A 13,060-nucleotide genomic window follows, 5' to 3' on the forward strand; every position below is an offset into this window, starting at 1 on the left:
ATATTAAATAAGTCAATCACAAACTATGTTGGAAGGTGTTAAGTATAACACAGAAAAGGTCACAGAGCAAGGGTAATGGGGACTGGGGGACTGGAGGTGGGTGTATGTGAATAGGCTTCATTGACACTTGATCTTAGCCAAAAAGGCTGAGAAGTGATTAGGCTTCATTGAGAGGGTGGTGTTTGAGTACAAATTGAAGGAGGAAAGGGAGTTCTTTGGAATCCTATGTAATTCTCCTTTTTCTATACTTGTAAATATTTCTCAGTGAAATTTAAACCAGTCTAATATCTGCCACATCCTATCTATAGGGTGATATCGTATTTATAGCACCATCGGTAGCCTCCTTGGAATGTTCATTAAGCAGAGGACTCAAACTTAGACGTCAAGTTACTGGAAACCATAACTAATAATATACAGATTGGCTTCAATTAGTTGAACATTAGATGAAAACAGGTATGGGCGGGGGAGAAGTCAAGATGGCAGAGAAGTAGGGGGACTGGAATTTCCCTGGTTCCCTGTGTTCCCTCAAACACAGCTGTATTGGGGTCAGAACACTTGGTATACCAGGAATACATGCTACAGAGTGACAGAAAAATCACCCTGGGTAGAAAGAGACAGATTGGCAGGACAGAAGTGCATGTATGTGAATTGGGAGAGGTAAAACAGGCAGCATAGGCACAGAGGTGGTGGTGGTGGGAAACCTCTTCAATGGAGAAACAAAAGGAAGGGAAAGAGAGGCTGTGGAAGTATTGATTTGTAATTGGACAAGAGAAAAACCTCTCCGGACCATGGACTGGGGAATGGGAAATACAGAGAGAGCCAGTTTCTACTTTGCCAACAGCCTTAGGAGCTAAAGATCGGAGTTATCAGAGTTGCGTGACCTTCTCTGGACCAGAGCCCTTGGTGTGCATGCCCCCAGTGAGGAGGGCAGCTAGCCCCAGGCTATGGTAGAGATCTTGGGGGCACACTGGGAGACAACAGTCCTTTCCCTCCAGTACTGTGGGAAGAGGGTTTATTGCCCCCCACCCAAGGACAAAAGACCCTGAAGGTGCCAGCCAGAGGACCTTTGTCAGCTGGGAGGAGTGGCACTATTCCAGAACTGGGTTCACCCCGTGCAGGATAATTTAAGACATTGGGTTTTGAATCCCAGCTGAGGAACCAGGAGGTGCAAGAGACTGTGGAACATGGCAAGCCGGCTGCCCTTGCTACCTGTGAGAAGGGCCTGGACAGTGTGGTTTGGGACACCCAGTCCAGGGAGGAGAGATTGGGCTGTCGCCAGTTTTCTCCCCATTACAAACACAGTGGGGCTGCAGGGAACAGGACAGCGGGACCCCGGTGGAGGTGTTTATATATAAACAATATATCTGAACAAGAATTTAGAATTACAGTCATAAGACTAATAGCTGGACTTGAAAAAAGCATAAAAGACTACAGAAGATATTGCTACAGAGATCAAAGACCTAAGAAATAGTCACCATGAATTAAGAAATGTTGTCAATGAGATGCAAAATAAACTAGATACAGTGACAGCAAGGATGGGAGAAGCAGAGGAGAGAATAGGTGAAATAGAAGATAGAATTATGGAAAATGGTGAAGCTGATAAAAAGAGGGACAGGAAATTACTAGACCATGAGGGGCAAATTAGAGACCTAAGTGATTCAATGAAATGAAATAATATCCATATCATAGGAGTTCCAGAAGAAGAAGAAGAAGAAGAAGAAGAAGAAGAAGAAGAAGAAGAGAGAAGGGGGCATAAGGTTTATTTGAACAAATTAGAGCTGAGAACTTCCCTAATCTGGGGAAGGAAACAAACATCCAAGTCCAGGAGGCACAGAGAACTCCCTTCAGCATCAACAAAAACAGGTCAACATCACAACATATCATAGTAAAGCTGGCAAAATACAAAGAGAAAGAGAGAACTCTTTATCTGGGGATAAATGGGTCTTAACCTACCAGGTAGACACATAAGGGTAGTAGCAGACCAATCCACTGAAACTTGGCAAGCCAGAAGGGAGTGGCAGGAAATCTTCAATGTGCTGACTAGGAGAAGTATGCAGCCAAGAATCCTTTATCCGGCAAGACTGTCATTCAGAATAGAAGGAGAGAAAGGCTTTCCCAAACAAAAACTAAAGGAGTTCATGACCACTAAACCAGCCATGCAGGAGATCCTAAGGGGGACTCTGTGAGTGGAAAGCAGCAAAGACTACAAAGGACCAGAGACATCACCACAAGCACTAAACCTACAGATAACACAATGACACTAAATCCCTATCTTTCAATAATCACTCTGAATGTAAATGGACTAAATGGCCCAATCAAAAGACATAGGGTATCAGAATGGATTAAAAAAACCACAATCCATCTATATGCTGCCTACAAGAGACTCATTTTAGACCTGAGGACACCTGCAAATTGAAAGTGAGGGGATGGAGAACCATCTATCATGCACCTGGATGTCAAAAGAAAGCTGGAGTAGCCATACTTTTATCAGACAAACTAGGTTTTAAAACAAAGACTGTAACAAGAGATGAAGAAGGGCATTATATCATAATTAAGGGGTCTATCCATCAAGAAGAGCTAACAGTTGGAAATGTTTATGCCCCCAATGTAAAGCAACCACATATATAAATCAACTAATCACAAACATAAATAAATGTATTGATAGATGAAAACAGATATTCCTCCCCCCTTTTCTGATCTACATACAGGTGTTGACTCAAGCCAAAGGATGTCTATAAAACTCACGGACAAGATCAACGTCATATGTGGCCTTCAGAACCAGAAGAGAAACTACTGAAAAATAAAACCACACATATTCTCTGGCCTTGGCTGTCAGGCAAAAATCTTCCAGTGAAATTAGTGTGATAAGACATGAGAAATATTGGGGGTTTTGTGTGTTTTGTTTTCACTTTAGATGCTTGGTGTCTTGGCATAAAATATGTATTGAGCTGCTTTTGAGAAATACATTGATATGTCAATTGTTACCAAACCTCCTCCACACCAAAAACGACTAAACCGGCATTGACATGAATGTCTGGGCTGAGTATCCAGTTTGTCTCAATCCTTGACTGGATGTAAGTAAGCTCCATGAGGCCAGGGGATGTGTCTGTCTTGGTGACTCCCAATACTCATTTGTTGAATTAAAGGAGAGAAAAAAGAAAAAAAAAAAGTGAAAAGAAAGAAAGGAATTTAAAAAGAAAGGAAGAAAGAAAAGAAAGAATTAATTCTCTTTTTTTGGCTGCCTGAGATATACTGAATGGTATTTGATATACTGCAGGGACAAAATGTTTAACTTTCATCCTGAATGTGCATTAATTGTTTTTTGACTATGACAATTGTGCTTGACAAGAGTGACATTGACTTACTCTTTCTTAAAAAACTGAAGTATAATTGAGATACAGCACTGTATTAGTTTCGGGTGTATAACATAACACTTTGCAGTTGTCTCCACTGTGAAACAATCACCATATCAAGTGTATTTACCCTCTGTCTCCATACCAAGTTGCCATATTTTTTCTTACGATGCGAACACTTAAAACTTACTTTCTTAGCAACTTTCAAATTTGCAACACAATATTATTGACTACAGTCCCCCATGCTGTACATTCCATATTTATTGTATAACTGGAAGTTTGTACCTCTTAACCTTCTTCACTCATTTTACCTACCCACCAATCCCCCTCCCCTCTGGCAACCACTGATGTGTTCTCTGTCTATAAGTTTTGTTTTGTTCAGTTATTGCTTTGTTTTGTTTTTCAGGTTCCAGATATAAATGACATCATATGGTATTTGTCTTTCTCTGACATATTTCACTTAGCCTAACGCTTTGAAGTCTGTGTGATGGCAAATGGCAAGATTTCATTCTTTTTTACAATTGAGTAGTATTCCATTGTGTGTGTGTGTGTGTGTGTGTGTGTGTGTGTGTGTGTGTTGTTATGGTACGAGGGGAAAAGCTTTCATGTTATGCTATTAAATATGATGCTAGCTCTGAACTTGTCATGTATGGCTTTTATTTATTTATTTTATTTTATTTAAAAAATTTTTTAATGTTTATTTATCTTTGAGAGAGAGAGAGACACAGAGCATGAGTGGGAGAGGGGCAGAGAGGGAGACACAGAATCTGAAGCAGGCTCTAGGCTCCGAGCTGTCATCAGAGAGCACTACGTGGGGCTCCAACCCACCAACTGTGAGATCATGACCTGAGCCGAAGTCGGAGGCTCAACAGACTGAACCACCCAGGCACCCCTGGGTTAATTTTATTTAAAAAAAATAATCTATGCCATCCATCATTTTGGAAGTATGTGCCTAATGAAATAAAAATAGGGTATTATAACTCCAAAAATGTTGTGAATCTTGACAATGAATTGTCTTCCTGGTAAAGTGGGTCAGAGCAATCAATGATGGGTAATCCTGCATCAAGTTTTTAAACTATGATCTGGCACGTGCTAGAATGTTCAGCACGACACTATGCATGTGGTCACACACCAGACCACCCAAATGCCCTGATCAGTAGAAGGGACATATAAATCCTACAGGTTTCTGCAACAGAATCCTTACAACAATGAGAGCAAAAGTCAATAAACTATAATCCCACACAACATAGTTGGCTCTCACAAACATAGGGTTGAGTAACAAAATGACATGAAAGAGTATGCAGTGTATGATTCTACTTTGTGTGCGAGTTCAGAAATAAGCAAAACGGACTGTTAGTTAGAAGTCAGTCAGCGTCACGGTTCTACCTGAGGAGGCAGGGGCTGGAAGAGACAAGAAGGGCTTCTGAATGCTGATTATGTTCCATCTCAGGACCTGGCTGTGTATAAAGCTGACTGTTATGATTTGTGCATTTTCATGTACATATGTTACACTTACATAAAATTTAAAAATGAACAAGCAAAAAACGGCAGTAGTCTAGTGTTAAATTAGGCCTCGGCTGAATGGACAGCTCTACTGCTGTATGTCCACTTCATTGAGAGTTTCTATCATAAATGGATGTGGAATTTTGTCAGATGCCTTTTTGGCGCTTATCGATACGATCAAATGATTCTTACCCTTTATTTTTTTTAATGTGTTGTACTCTGTTGATTGACTTACCGATGTTGAACCATCCTTGTATCCCCGGAATAAAACCCACTTGATCAAGTTGTATGATCCTTTATGTATCGTTGACTTCAGTTTGGTAGATTTTGTTGAGCATTTTTGAATCTTTTTTTTTTTTTCCCCCCCGGCGGGCCAAAACCCTCGCTTATTTCAGTATCAGAAACATCTTGGCCATCACAAAAATAAACTCTACTGAGGGTGATAGAAGTCTCCACAGCAAGGCTAAGAGCTCGGCTGCCAGGTGGCGAACATCGGGGGTGCATGGCTGGCACTGCCCTGGAGTAAGTGAAGAAGCAGCCGGCTGGTAGGGGGGCAGGTGCGGGCAGGGGCTTCGCTTCTGGGAGGGCACAGGTCATCAATGGCTGCTCCATCTCTGTGAGCCGCTCTCCACCGTCCACCACCATCTGTACCTGCTCCATCTCTGAGAAGCCCAGGTGGTCTACACTGGAGACACTGGAGATACTGAAGACCACGCCCACCGCAGCTGTGTCCACACAGCCGGTGCCTTCTTTTCTGAAGCTGCAGCTGCTTGAGCACCTCCGGGAACTTCTCATGCTTGCCCAGGTGGGGCAGTTGGATGTGCACAATGGCCTGCAGCCCTATGCCCGGATTGGACGGGCAGGTGAGGATGTAGTCCAGGTGAGAGTTCCACATGAATTCCTAATTCGTAGACTTGAAGAGAGTTTCAGTCTGGGTGAGGCCATTGTGGAAGCGAGTGAACACCTCCTTCGTGTTGCCTCCCTTCTGCATGCAGAGGACCCATAGGTGGCCTTCCTCGTTGATCCACACCAGGAACGTCTTACTGTCATTGTACTGGCTGCCGTGGGCGTCTAGCCGGTCACAGGCTGTGTCTGAGGCCAGCAGCAGGGGACACAGGCTTGTCAAACAGAAAGTGGTCATCAACGAGTGGCCCAGTGGCCACTGCTCCGCTTCTGTCATGTCCTTGAGCGCGCAGTACCTGATGGCCAGGTTGCTATGGAAGCTCTGTTGAGCCTTGATGTGAAGCCACTGGGTGTGCTCTTGGTGCACAGCTACTCCTACAGCTCAGGGGTCAGCACGTTGGCCATGTAGTTGTTGAGGTTGGGGAATGGCATGTTGTGGCTATTGGAGAAAGGCATGGTGGTGGTAGGCAGTGGGTGGCAGGTGAGTGGCGGACAAGACAGGGGCACTTGGTCCATCTGCAGCTCCAAGCTCTGCGTGGGCTGTTTGCATCCGTGTTCTTGAGGGGTATTGATTCTTGCTTTCTTGCTTTCCTTTGTTGCTTGCTTTTCTCCCTCCCCTCCTCCTCCCCTCCCCCTGCCTTTCCCTTTTCCCCTCTCCCTGCCTTTCTCCCTCCCCTCCCCCTGCCATTTCTCTTCTCCTCCCCCTCCCCTCCTTTTCCCTCCATTCCCCTTCCTGCCCCTTCCCTCCCCTTCTGTTCCCTCCCCTCCCCTCCAACCCTTTCCTTTCCTTTCCCTCCCCCTCCCCCCTCCCCTTCCCTTTACCTCCCTTCCCCCTCTCCCTCCCCTTCCCTTTATTTCCCTTCCCTGCCCTTTCTCCCTTTCTCCTTCTCCTTCTTTTATTTCTTTTTGTTTCTGTCCTTGTCTGGTTTTGGTTTCACAGTAATGCTGGCCTTGTAAAACGGGTTTGGAAGCATTCCCTTGTGTTCAATTCTTCTGGAAGAATTTGAGGAGGATAGGTATTGAATCTTCTTTGGAAGTTTGGTAGAATTCACCAGTGAATCCATCTAGTCCTGGACTTTTGTTTGTTGGGTGTTTTTTGATTACTGATTTAAATTTCTTACTAGTGGTCTATTCAGAGTTTCTATTTCTTCATGGTTCAGTTTTAGAAGACTGCATATTTCTAGGAGTTTATCTGTCTCTTCTAGGTTGTCCAATTTGTTGGCATATAACTGTCATAGTAGTCTCTTTTGATCCTTTGTATTTTTTTTTTGAGAAGTTTAACTTCTTTTCTTTCATTTCTCATTTTATTGATTTGAGCCCTCTTTTTTTTCTTAGTCTAGCTAACGGTTTGTTGATTTTGATAATCTTTTCAAAGAACCAGCTCTTACTTTCCTCGATCTTTTCTATCGTCTTTTTAGTCTCTATTTCATTTGTTTCCACTCTGATCTTAATTATTTCCTTCCTTCCACTAACTGTGGGCTTCATTTGTTCTTTTTCTCTTCCTTTAGCTGTAGTGTCAGATTGTTTGACATTTTTATTGTTTTGTGAGGTACCTTGGTTTTTGTGAGGTTTTCTTGTTTTGTGAGGCATCATTGTGAACCTGCTTCTTACTGCCTTTGCTGCATGCCATAGATTTTGTTGTATTTCCATTTTCACTTGTATCAAGGTTGCTCGTGATTTCTTCATTGGCCCATTGTTGAGTAGCACGTTTTTAAATCTCCACATATTTGTGTTTTTTCCAGTTTCCTTTTTGTAACTGATCTCTAGTTTCATATCACGGTGGTCAGAAGAAATGCTGGGTATTATTTCAATTTTCTTAAATTTTTCGAGTCTTGTTTTCTGTCCCAGCATACGATCTATCCTGGAGATTGTTCTATGCATTCTTGAGAAGAATGTATATTCTGCTGCTTTGGATGGACTGTTCTGTAGATGCCTGTTAGGTCCATCTGGTCTAATGTGTCATTTAAGTCAGTGTTTCCTTATTAATGTTTGTCTGGATGATCTATCCATTGATGGAAGCGAAGTATTAATTAAAGTCAGTAAACTAAAGTCAGTCAATCAAAGCAGTATTATTGTACTGCTATCAATTTCTCCCTTTAGATCTGTTAGTATTTGCTTTTATATTTAGCTGCTCCTGTGTCAGATGCATAAATCTTTACAAATGTTATATCTTCTGGCTGATCTGTGTGTGTGTCCTTACGTCTGAAGTGAGTCTCTTGCAGGCAGTACATAGATGGATCTTGGTTTTTTATCCACATAGCTGCCCTCTGTATTTGGATTGGAAACTTTAGTCCAATTGTTTCAGATTTGTGGGTCCCAGAACTGCAATCCCCCTGGGACACCAGAGCCAGGAGCTCAAAGCCAGTTATGACGGGGCCACAGTGGAGTGGTGTGTGGGAACAAGGCACTTTCCCCTCCAGCTTTGACAAGGCCGTGGTGGAGTGGTGCACAGAGGTGGGGCACTGGCCTGGCCGGCTTTGGGGGGGGGGCAGGGAGCAGAATGTGGGGGCAGGGGTACCCACTTGTGCTAGTGGGTTAGAGGGAGAGAACAAAAATGGCATCCGTCAGAGCTGGCACTCGCAGAGTAGAGGGAGAATACTAAAAAAGTTGCCCACCAGCTTTTCTGTCCTTTCACAGAATCCCAACAGACTCCTGCCCTTCTGGCAGATTCTATAAGATTAGCAACTGTTTCTCTTTCACTTATGGTCTAGGTGCCTTTTTTTTTTTTATGCTTATTTTTGAGAAAGCACAAGCAGAGAGGGGCAGAGAGAGAGGGAGGCGAAGGATCTAAAGTGGGTTCTATGCTGACAGTAGTGAGCCTGATGTGGGGCTTGAACTCAGGAACCCTTAGATCATGACCTGAGCCGAAGTCGGATGCTCAACCAACTGAGCCACCCAGGTGCCCCTCTGTGCTTTTAAAACTGTGACTTCTGTGCTGAGTCCCAGGGTGAGTGATTCTGCCCCTGAGCCCTTTACCAGCAGTCCCTGTTCCCCACAGCCCTATGGTTTTCCTGGATGTAGGCCTGGCTGGTTTGCAAAACCAGATGTTTTGAGGGCTTTTCTCTTTGGTGCATGTGGCATGTTGGGGTACCTGATGTGGGGCTCAGACAGGATTTTTGTGAAACCATGTCTCTGTGTCTCCTACCTGTCTGGTGTTGCCTTTATCCTTTGTTTTGGAGGAGCTTGTTCAGGTACTTTTCAGGTCCTTTTCGGAGGGAATTTTTCCATTTGTAGCTGTAGATTTGTTCTGTCCATGGAGGAGGTGAATTCAGGATCTTACGCTGCCAACATCTTGAACTGCCTTCCTACTAATTCACTCGTTTGTTCGTATACTAATGCCTACATTTGGGAGGTGAAAATCAAGGCAGTGACAATAATTTTCAGTAAGGTGTGTGTGTGTGTGTGTGTGTGTGTGTGTGTGTGTGTGTACGTCAATGTCAATCAATGACCATACACATATTTGGGCTGAAGAAAGATCACCATAAGTGATTTCCAAATTACAGAAATCAATCTGTTTGTGACCACATTTTAAAAAAATGGCACAGGACAGAAAAGAATAGAACAGACGAGTGTATTGTACATCGTGAGGGTGAGTACTGTAGTGTGTGTGTCTATACTGGATTAATTACTAGAGTCATTTCTTACTATGAAAAGTGTTTTAAAGAAAAGTTTGAGGGGTGCCTGGGTGGCTCAGTCAGTTAAGCGGCCGACTTCAGCCCAGGTCATGATCTCGCGGTCCGTGAGTTTGAGCCCCGCATCGGGCTCTGTGCTGACAGCTCAGAGCCTGGAGCCTGTTTCAGATTCTGTCTCCCTCTCTCTGACCCTCCCCCGTTCATGCTTTGTCTCTGTCTCAAAAATAAACGCTAAAAAAAAAAAAAAAAATTAAAAAAAAAAAAAAGAAAAGTTTGAAATTCAAACTTTAAATCAATGAAGTATTTGAGTTGGGGAAAGTACAATCTCTAAACAACGAGTGAACCATTGAAATCCTTCTGAAGCCCAGATCATACTGAGTTTAGTAGAGAAGCATTATGTAAACTCGTATACTGGTTCAACTCCAATCTCTACCACTTCCTAATGGTATGACTCTGGGCCTTGGTTTCCTTTCACATAATATGAGGTAATAATAGTATCCACTTCATAAAGTTGTTTCAAGAATTAAAAATGAGTTAACATTTGTAAACTTCTTAGAAGTGCCCCTGACACATAGTAAGGCCCCTATGAGTATTGGTGGTTACCATGGTGAGCAGCGTGGGGGAAGAAACATATACAATGTCTCATTTAACCCAAGACCAACTGTGAGTTTTAGCACACTCAGTACTTTGTACTTTATTTAAAGTAGAGTCTGGCTAGCTGGCTTTTAAGCAGAAGCACCCAAGGTCTTAATAAAACAACCATCTTGCTCCGGGGTTTTTCTACATAGGATCAAGTGGAATAATTAAACACTACATGTTATTTGGATAGGCAGGTTAAAAAAAATTTTTTTTTTAACTTTTAAAATATAAATGCCCATAAGCAGAGTTTATCCTCTCCAACTTACCCCAGTCCTTATCACTTCCTATTGTCTTAGCCACTTGACAATTTCTATTACCCCTGGATGCATTTGAGTTTTAAATTTTTGCTGAAGATTGAAGTGCCTATAACTTTCTCACTCTGTATATTGTTGTTCAGCTTCAGATTTAAACTGAACTAATACATTTGTTACTTAACTGTGCTTCCCCGCTTCCTCCCATGTCTCCTGGCATGTTGCCTGGGATACAGGGGGGAGCGGTTGCTCTGGTGTAAGCATCTTATCCAGCGACCTTGTGCAAGTCGCTCTGAAATAGAAAAAAAAAGCCTCTATGAAGTACATATTTTTACAGGCACAAAGTCACACACATCTATCTAGGGAAAACACCAAACTTGTGTTCTGAGTTCTAGAATTCCTAAGATGGCAGGTAGAGGAAGTGTGGGAATGTTCCATGTTTATACCGCAGCCTCGAGTACAATAAAATATACGTAACTTGGTATGTTATGGGCCTTGGCTCATTTTTAACTAGGTTTTAAATTTATATGGCACCATTCTCTAAAAAGCAATATTATACACATTGGCTCTAAAGTGTCACCACACACTCCTTTAGGGTAGATAAGTGGGTGGGTGGCATATGATCTGGAAAATATATAGCTACCACGTGGCTGTTCATACTAAAATTATATAGATGTAAAAGCCATGGTTTTCATCTAGTCAATGCTAGGAGCACAGAGATTTGACTTTTCTGGTTAAGCTGATGGTTGTAGGTAGCCCAGAGTTATACACCTTAGGTATCCCTGTTGATAACATTTGCCATTTCACTTAGGGCTCTGTGAAGACTCCCAAGTCTACAGTTTCCTCAACGGCCATTAAAGTCACTGAGGAGGAAAAAAAAAAAAGATCTTCAGAAAATACAGTTTGAATAATGGCAGCAGGAGAAGAAATTCCTGGTTATATAGCCCACTCATATATTTTTGAAATGTAGGTCAGATCTAGAGGAAGTGAAAGAAACTTCCTGTTGAATTTTCATTTATAGCATGTGTCTGGAAATCTCTAAATGTAATTTCTTGGTGTAAAATAAACTGCAGAAATCTGGGATGTGTCAGTCTGCTTTATGTTTATCGAAGCCATTCTATTTGAAGCTGAAATGTTGTAAAATTATCTAGTGGAGTGAACAGCTACAATTAGTTTAACAGACATGACTGTATTCCCCAACTGAAAAGCTGTCAAGACCTGAACAATCAGTTACAAAAAAGATCTAGGAATCCCATAAAATCCTGTCTCCTAGGAAGGATAACATTTCCCTTTGGTTGCCACACATCTCTTTGCATATGTCACTACTTCGGCCCTCTTTGTTGTTGTTAAAAAAAAAAAAAAAAAAAAAAAAAGCACAGCTTGCAAACGGTCACAGTAATGTTTGTGAAAGTTTTGAGCTGGTTGGGACAACTTGGATGTTTTGATGATCCCAACCAAGTTCTCAAAATAAAAAGAGTTTGGGGAAAATCTGTAAAAATATCACACTATGGTTGATAGACATCCCCATGCCTTACCTATAGTCTACCTGGATTTTGGATTTTTCTAAACTGAGATGAGAATTCTATTAGGTGTTAGAGTAATGGTACTTGATAAATGTTACTCGGTGATGATAAATATTACTTGATGTCCCTTGTAGTAGACACTGTTGACTGCTATGTAGTAACAGCAGGAGCTCTAATTTTGTCTGTCACTGTGTCCACCCTCCTTCCTGTGAAAGTTCTTCACATGCTCTGTGATGGCCACCCTATTTTCCATCCAGCAGTAAATGATTTTGCTGAGCCAATCATGTTAATCCTGTTTGCCTTGTCAGTGATCGCTTTAAGGATGGGCTTCTGACCTAATAAGAAGCTCGGGGCATATCCTGGAGAAGGTGTCTTCTCTTCCTTTGGAGGCTGCTATATGTACCTTCCTACGACGCCTGACGAGTGGTAGCCACATTGTGACACGGACTCAAAGCCGACCCATTGAGGACAGAGAGATGGAGTGAATCTGGGTCCTCCATGGTATCAGTACACCATCAAACCCCAAAGAAACCTACACCGAGACTTTTTAAAATGTGGGATAATTCATTTTTTTAATACATAAACCAAATTCAGTTGGGACTTCCTGTTACCTGCTTTCCCAGCCACCCTAAGTAACACTGCCATGAAGAAAAGAGCTTTATGATGTTATTGGGAGTAAAGCCTTCTTCTTCATAGGCTAAGACTTGGCTTCCGGAAGACTGCAGAGGCAGCGTAAAAGAGCAATGCACCTAGGGTCAGAAGAACTAGCTCTAAATCACACCCTTATTTATTGTTGGTTTGATCCCAGGCTGGTTGTGAAGGTTAAATTAAGTAATATGTGCGAAAGCCCACGAGATGGAGTCTTCTTGAGGGCAAATATTTGTTGTGCTTGCCTTTGTATCCCTGCCACACACTGGCTAACATATAGTAGCAAATACATAGAGAACGTCTACCCTGGCTAGTGGTTTTCATGTATTAGGGAGTTTGTGTGTATTAACGTATTGAACTGTCACAACAACACTATATTATTACTCTCCTTTACTGATGAGAAAAAGGCTTGGAGGGATTCGGTCATTTGTCCAGGGTCATCCAGATAAGAAAGAAGTAATAGAGCCTGGATTTGAACCCAGGCAGTCTTCAGAGTCTAGGGTCTCGACTACACAATATTCTGCAGAGTAGGGGCTCAGGAGTTATCAAATGGATGAACAGTACCTCGAAGGAGTTCAATGAATGTTTATTGAACAAATAGGACACTG

General features: G+C 42.3%; 1 long non-coding RNA gene and 1 pseudogene across 1 annotated transcript; both read right to left on the bottom strand.

Moving 5' to 3' along the window:
• Positions 1-2,981: 2,981 nt before the first annotated feature.
• On the bottom strand, positions 2,982-7,352 carry LOC132693001 (creatine kinase B-type pseudogene; annotated as a pseudogene).
• Positions 7,353-10,055: 2,703 nt separating this feature from the next.
• On the bottom strand, positions 10,056-12,263 carry LOC132693252 (uncharacterized). Its single transcript, XR_009616680.3, has 2 exons — positions 12,140-12,263; positions 10,056-10,573 (listed from the first exon to the last, which is right to left on the bottom strand). It is a non-coding gene; the product is annotated as an uncharacterized LOC132693252 (long non-coding RNA).
• Between the last annotated feature and the right edge of the window lie 797 nt (positions 12,264-13,060).

This window comes from Panthera onca, chromosome B1, assembly GCF_046562875.1.
Source record: "Panthera onca isolate mPanOnc1 chromosome B1, mPanOnc1 haplotype 2, whole genome shotgun sequence".
Taxonomy (NCBI): domain Eukaryota; kingdom Metazoa; phylum Chordata; class Mammalia; order Carnivora; family Felidae; genus Panthera; species Panthera onca.